Raw genomic sequence first — 7,675 nt, 5'->3', positions numbered from 1 at the left:
AGTGTTGAGTACCTTTGATAGCCTCAAAAACTTTGAGGGCTTTTGTGGCTATTATATAGTCCGCGCACAGCAGGGATATTGGTCGCCAGTTCTGCAGCGCAGTTAGGTCTCCTTCTTTAGAAAGAAGACTTATCAGGGCCGTCCTTTGGGACCATGACAGCTCGTTGTTTACTTCGAAGACGTTAGCGTTCATAAGAACGTTTAGTTCTTCTCCGTAAACATCCCAGCATTCTTGATAGAATTCTACTGGGAAGCTGTCTATCCCTGGTGTTTTGCCTTTGTTTAAAGACATGGCCGCGTTTAAAAGCTCCTCACTGCTAAACGGGATGTTTAAAAATGCATTTTGATCATCCGAGAGCGAACTCGTAATGTTTATTAAAAATTGGTTTTGCTTTTCTGTATAAAGCTTTTTTTCTTTGTATAAGTTTTTGTAAAATTTTCTGATTGTTTCAATTATATCAACGGTGTCCGTTTGCATGACATCGTTATCTTTAATTTGGTTTATAACTTTTTTCTTTTGGTTATTTTTTTCCATATGAAAGAGAGCTTTGAAAGGTTTTTCGCCCTCCTCTGCTAGGGTTTGTTTCGTTCTGACAAAAACGCCCCCATCGCAGACGAGTTCTTAAAGCTCAGATTTTTGGTCTTCAAGTGTTTCCAAGTCTCTTCCTGGTTTTTGGTTTTCAATTTTAATTTTTTTTCAAATATTATTTTGTTTGCATTTCAGTTCGCACTTTTTTCTTTTAGATGTTTCTATAGCAATCAACTTTATGCGGGTTTTTGTAATATCCCACCATTGATTGCTATTGATGTAATTGTTTTTATTATTTTTTTCTTGTTCAAAATCGCTTTTTAATTTCGCTTTAAAAGCGTGGTCGCTTAATAGAGTAACATTTAGGTGCCAGAAGACCGGGCCTCTCTCACTCTTGTTATCGAGTATAAGAGTACAGCCGAAGGCTCTGTGATCACTCAGTTTGTTCTCTATTATGGCGCATTCACATTTCCTTGAGGTCATCAAAGGAACATAGATTCTATCAATTCTACTTTTCAAACTTTTGTCTGGTTTTTCATAGGTAAAGTCAACTTTGTTTGGATTACTCTTGCAAAATACGTCAACTAAATTAAACTTTTCTCAAAAGTATCCCAAATTGACTCTACCTAGAGTATTATTTTTGTTAAAGAGATCTCCTCCCTCCCTGTCTAAATGGGGGTTTTCAACCATGTTAAAACCACCCGCGAGGATCATATAATCCAATCCTCGCGCGTGCTTTTTAACCTGTTTAAAAATATTTTCTTTATGTTGCGGATCATTAGGTCCGTATAAATTAATTATCCTTATTATTGAGTATTTTGGAGAAAAATTGGCAGCAAGAATTATCCCGCTGTCGTCTTGGGTAATTTCGTTAAGTATATGTTCATTTTTAGATAGAATGGCAACACCCCGCTCTTTTTGGTTTCCGTTATTCCAAATAGAACTACCATTTGTTTGGTGTTTCCATTCTAAACTCTATTTGTTGTTGCTTTCTTCGGTACTATGCGTTTTTTGCAAGCATATCACGTCATAGTCCGAATTTTTGAGGAATCGAAATATTTTGTTACGTTTGGTCTCAGTTTGGAGACCCATTCACGTTCAGCGTTAGAATTCTTACTTCCATTTTTCATGAGAAAGTTTTTTTATTAGATTGAATTAAAAAAAAGAAATTCTTATTGAAAACATAAAATTTAAAAATTAGGTTGGGTTTCAATAAGGGTAATTCCATGTCAATTGAGCCAGAAAATTTCAAAAATGTCACCATACGTCTCAGATTTTGCTGATTTTTATACAGTTAAGAGTACTTAGTAAAACAAGAAATTCTTGAAAATTTTAGCTTCTAGCTCCAAGAGGATCCTGAAATATGATCATTTTGCTTTCAACTGATCTTGGCCAGGCCCCTCTTGTCCTCTCAGAACTGAGACCTTTGTTTAAAGGTTCCAAGTCACATAGCTTAAAAAATATTTGATATTTTGATTTAAAAATTTGTACCTGACTATTTTCAAGGTTGAAGAATTCAATGAAATAATAAAAAATATAAAAAAATATTTTCAAGTACCTGTAATTATCAATTTAAATCAATTTAGGCAATTTTTTATATACCTGATTTTGATGCTCAAGAAACCCACGTGGCCTTGATGATATTAAAAAAAATATTTTACACATTATTCTAAATTTTATGATCTTTCAGAAAACATAAGAATTTTGATCTGCAAGTATATGGATTTCCATATATGGATAAGGGGGCACAGGCCCCACTTTTTTGTAGCGGAATCTTGCAATACATTTTCCACTACCTTTCAGACTAGCTAGAGCTATAAAAATTTCTGTATTTTTTTAGTGTCAATAAACAAGCATTTTAAAATTAAAAAAGAGCCCAAGAAACTAGGGGAGGGGGCTGGGGGCATGTGCCCCACTTTTTTGAGCAGAATCTTGAGATGGATTTTTCACTATCTTTCAGATAAGCTGCAGCTCTGAAACTTTCAGCATTTGTGTAGTCCTGATGAACATGCGTTAAAATTGTTTCAGGTCAGACGACCAGATGGTCCATGGGGCTGGGGCACCTGGGACCATGCCCCACTTTTTTTTTCAAAAAAAATTTTTTTTTTTTAAAACACATAAATGTGTCTTAAATTTAAGATAACTTTGAAAATATTGTATTCAAAAATTGTTATTGCTTTATAATTGTTCTGTTTTACTTCATTATTTACAAAATAAAATACAAAAAAAAGAAAGTCAAGATAATGTTAAGATTAGCTTAGATGCATTGACGGTCAAAGTATAAAAATGTCCATTTGTTGTTACAGGTGCATCAATTATACAAGTTATGTTGGTAGTTTTCACCCAACACTCATCTACTCTAGATGGCCAGAAAAGTTTATTAAAAGGTCCGTGCGGGTGCATGAGCGTTACCATAACATCTTGCTCTATATTATCAATTTCATTGATCATACCAATACAATCAAACGCATCATATTTACACATAATGAATTCACCCAATTTCAAGGCATCAATGTTATTTTGCTGATCATTTTGAGAACTTTGAATTCCAGAAAAAGAAAAATGCCTGTTATATGAACATCTTCACTTGTTCGTTTAAAGCTAACAGTATCTATAGATTCTGGTTTAAATTGATGATAGCTCCTAGTTCCAGGAATTGTTTTACTTTTCAAAACGTGTTTTCAAAGTGGTGCGCAATTCTGTCAGTCTTTCTTTGTCAATCTTAAAAAAAATAATACCTTTAATATTGTTAGTACAGTAGTCAAACATTTTGTTACAATTCAATATCTGGTCATTTATGGGCCTTTGTAGACTTGCATTTGTAGTTAATCGTTTTACAGTGCCACCAATACCATCACATAGTGACTTACCATGGCTTGTAGCAAAAAATGTCCACTCTGCATCAATGTCAAAATCATTTTTATGGAGACAGATATTGTAAAGGTTTTTGTGATTTTTATACTGTGCAGCACAACCATCAGAAAAATAAAGAACCTTTGGAATTTTAGGATGATATTCTTTTAAATAGTTAACTATTTGTGTTTGAACTTCATACACAAAACCAGTGTCATGCTCATTATCTTCTGACATGAAGCAAAACGATTTTTCTTCAAGTTGGTCATTTTCGTTTAATAAATAGAGGGCAATGGGGTGCAATGTGCATTGACTTTTGCACCAATGGTAACTTTGGATTTCATCTTGAATCACAAAAGTAAAGTTTTCTGCAAAGTCATCTAAGACAATACAGCAGTCTTTTGCTAAATTTTCCTTTTGTTGCTTTAGATATCTTGCTTGACATTTTCCAATGTAGGAATGAGCTGTTAACTTGTTTATTGCCTTTGATAACATCAATTTGTATTCTTCCATTGTTGTTGTCTGATAGATCAATGTTGTTCTGTCTGTTTTCTGCCACTGATTGAATGACACCTCCTCGTCATTGTCAATTAGTTGTGCATCCAGAAACTTCTTTAAAGAAACTATACCTGGACAGTTCGGACATCGATGAACCATACACTCATTACTTGTAACATCACAAACAACTTTTGTCATAAGATCTTTGTAAGTACATTTTATTTGTATAGCATTGGTCAAGAGTATTGCATTTTGGTAGAGGGTACATACACAAACAGAATGAGTGCCTGATGCTCCAACAGTTATACACCATTTTGGTCTTAAACTGCAAAACTTAGAAAATCCAATTACTTCTTGAGGATATTTAGTTTTAAAAGAAACATAAAGTTCTTTAAGATTACATAAAATAAGGCGCTTTTGCATGTGTTGTTTTCTACCTACTGTTTTCTCTGGCATCTTCTCTATAGCAATCAAATTTCTTTAAATCAATCTTTCTACAATAACTTAGTTTATGACAAGTATCATTTAACTTTTTTCCAAAATCACATGAATCCATTCTTACTGTAACACTAAAAACAATTTGAGATTAATTTAAAAATGAGAAACCAATAGTAATTAATTTAATGAAAGCAACTTAAGCAATCACCATGGTAATACAAAACTAAACAGTGATTGATTTCTTTTATCTTACTTTGACAAAAAAAAAGTTTCCTTTTCACAAAGTTTAATTATACTCAATTTGTTAATGTTAAAAATGTTAATGATGACTTTAATAGGTAACAAATTTCTTCTATACTAGTGTAATGACAGGATGTTTTTTGTTTCTGTTAACAACTTGCTGTTACCATTTTAGAATTAGCAAAATATATTTTTCTTTTTTAATTCAAATTTTAAATTATACAAAATAAAATTCTGTTAAAATCATTACTTTAGACTGTTTTTAATCTTATACATGCAAATCAAAATTCTTATAAACATTAAGCTTCTTAAAATATTTTTAAAAGATTATTGAACATAGAATGATCAAAACCAAATGGAACAAATATAAATCACAAAAATTTGGGAAGCAATGTTATCAATGTTTCCCAAATTTTTGGGAAACATTGATAACATTGTTAAACATATGAAATGTTTAACGTTGTTAAAAATGAAAATCTAAAAAAAAATTTGAAGACAATAGTTTGAAAGTTATCTTAAATAAGTTTTAAAGAAAAAAAAAAATTTTTTTGAGAAAAAAAGTGGGGCATGGTCCCAGGTGTCCCAGCCCCATGGACCATCTGGTCATCTGACCTGAAATAATTTTAACGCATGTTCATCAGGACTACACAAATGCTGAAAGTTTCAGAGCTGCAGCTTGTCTGGAAGATAGTGAAAAATTCATCTCAAGATTCTGCTCAAAAAAGTGGGGCACATGCCCCCAGCCCCCTCCCCTAGTTTCTTGGGCTCTTTTTTAATTTTAAAATGCTTGTTTATTGACACTAAAAAAATACAGAAATTTTTATAGCTCTAGCTAGTCTGAAAGGTAGTGGAAAATGTATTGCAAGATTCCGCTACAAAAAAGTGGGGCCTGTGCCCCCTTATCCATATATGGAAATCCATATACTTGCAGATCAAAATTCTTATGTTTTCTGAAAGATCATAAAATTTAGAATAATGTGTAAAATATTTTTTTTAATATCATCAAGGCCACGTGGGTTTCTTGAGCATCAAAATCAGGTATATAAAAAATTGCCTAAATTGATTTAAATTGATAATTACAGGTACTTGAAAATATTTTTTTATATTTTTTATTATTTCATTGAATTCTTCAACCTTGAAAATAGTCAGGTACAAATTTTTAAATCAAAATATCAAATATTTTTTAAGCTATGTGACTTGGAACCTTTAAACAAAGGTCTCAGTTCTGAGAGGACAAGAGGGGCCTGGCCAAGATCAGTTGAAAGCAAAATGATCATATTTCAGGATCCTCTTGGAGCTAGAGGCTAAAATTTTCAAGAATTTCTTGTTTTACTAAGTACTCTCAACTGTATAAAATTCAGCAAAATCTGAGATGTATGGTGACACGGCCTGGCTCAATTGACATGGAATTACTCATAAACAAGTTTCGTAAAAAGTAAATAATAACAAATTAAAAGATTCTCACCGCGACCCGAGCCGGTCTTTTCCTTTTCCGTGCGCCGTTCTTCGTTTCGCCCTCGCTTCTCTCTTCGCTTTTTTTTGGTTTTTTCTTTTGCGGTTTAGTTCCTGGCATGCTCCGCCGTCATTGTCAGCTTCGTCTTCTTCATTGGACTCATCAACCCTGCTTGGTGCTTCGTCAGTCATGACTTGGTCGTTTCGGCTTTGTTGGTAATCAGTGGATATAATTTCAGAGGTCTCCTTTTAGGTTGGTGAACTCAGTGGGTCAGGAGATACGGTAGGGGTAGCTTTCGTTTGGGTGGTACAAGTTGGTGTTTAAGACGATGGCGGTACTGTTACGAATTCTTTTGGTAGTGCTTCGGCGATGTGATCGAGCGGAATTGTGGCTATTGCTTGGGTTGGTTGGTCGTTGTTGTTCGAGGTTGTAGGCTTTGCCGGGGTGGCTGTTGGAAATTGCCCAGTCTGGTTGTTGTGCTGAATTCTAAGATTGTAACCGTGTATATTCAGATAAAGGGGAATGGGTTCCGGCATGTCTTCCATCACCGCCACAAGGATTCCTGAGTAGTAGAGTAATCTACTCACGAGAGTTTTCCTCATGACAGGCTTTGTATACACATGCCTGCCATAACCCATTCGCTCAAAAATTTTCACGACGATTAAGTTTTTATCTTCAATCGGTAGGACAAACACAGAAACATGGATTCTGGAGTTTGGCGCTCTTTCAGGGTTTGATTTATAAAAGGTGTGATGCAGACGGTTAATAACAAGTCCCCTCTCTATTAAGAGGTTCCTTGTTGTCTCCGTCCTCATCACAATTTCCAAACCTTCACAATTGCAAACCTTCAAGATCGGCTGCCATTCCTTCTTTTTCTAGTGATAGCAAAATTTCGGTAATTGTTTTTTTGTTTTTTTTTGTAGCCTGCATAACAGGGTTTTCGGTAACATTTTTTTCGTTTCTGTAGCATTATTATTTTTTATTTCTTCGATAAAAGATTTAGTTGCGCTTGCGTAACTTTTTATTGAGGTTGGTTCGTTATGGTCCGCAGATGTTTAAATTTTGGGCAGGGCTTCCGCCTGCTTTGTTTTCGGATGGTTCCCTTCGTCTGCATCGCTGTGTTGATCGTCAGAAGAACTATAACCCATGTTGACGTCGACAACAAGCTCTCCTTCAGCAACCAGTTTCATTCTTTCTAGCGATCTTTTCGCAATTTCATCTATGTTTGCAGCCATTGAAAAATGCCAATGCAAATATCTCCTTTCTAAAAATAAATATCCAAAAACACTCTAAAATTTAAATTTCACTTTCAATATCGCTGTCTCGGCCTAAAATCACGAGCAGATACTACACTTGATCTTAACCATTAGGCCGAGATGCGATTTAATTTATACTACACATTTACTACACTTATACTACACAAGCGATTTAATTAATTTTTTTTTAAGTATCTTATTTGCTTTGTTTCTTTTTATTTGTTTTTCGAATTTTCTCTGATCATATTCTGCTTTTTTGTATGCCTTAAATATTATTAGTTCATCTTCCGAGCATTTTGTTTTATCGAAGCCGTAGAATAAATTTAAGTTGTAAATATGCCTCTCAGTATAATCTAAGCAAAGATATTCTGAGGGAAGTTCGATTTTTTTTCTGGTTCTTCTACTTTT

General features: G+C 33.9%; 1 pseudogene; it reads right to left on the bottom strand.

Annotated features, from left to right (window-relative positions):
• Positions 1 to 7,220: 7,220 nt before the first annotated feature.
• LOC136080903 (U2 spliceosomal RNA) lies at positions 7,221 to 7,394 on the bottom strand (annotated as a pseudogene).
• Between the last annotated feature and the right edge of the window lie 281 nt (positions 7,395 to 7,675).

This window comes from Hydra vulgaris, chromosome 05, assembly GCF_038396675.1.
Source record: "Hydra vulgaris chromosome 05, alternate assembly HydraT2T_AEP".
Classification (NCBI taxonomy): Eukaryota; Metazoa; Cnidaria; class Hydrozoa; order Anthoathecata; family Hydridae; genus Hydra; species Hydra vulgaris.
Note: the sequence above shows the minus strand (reverse complement) of the source record. Positions and strands in the feature narration are given on the sequence as shown.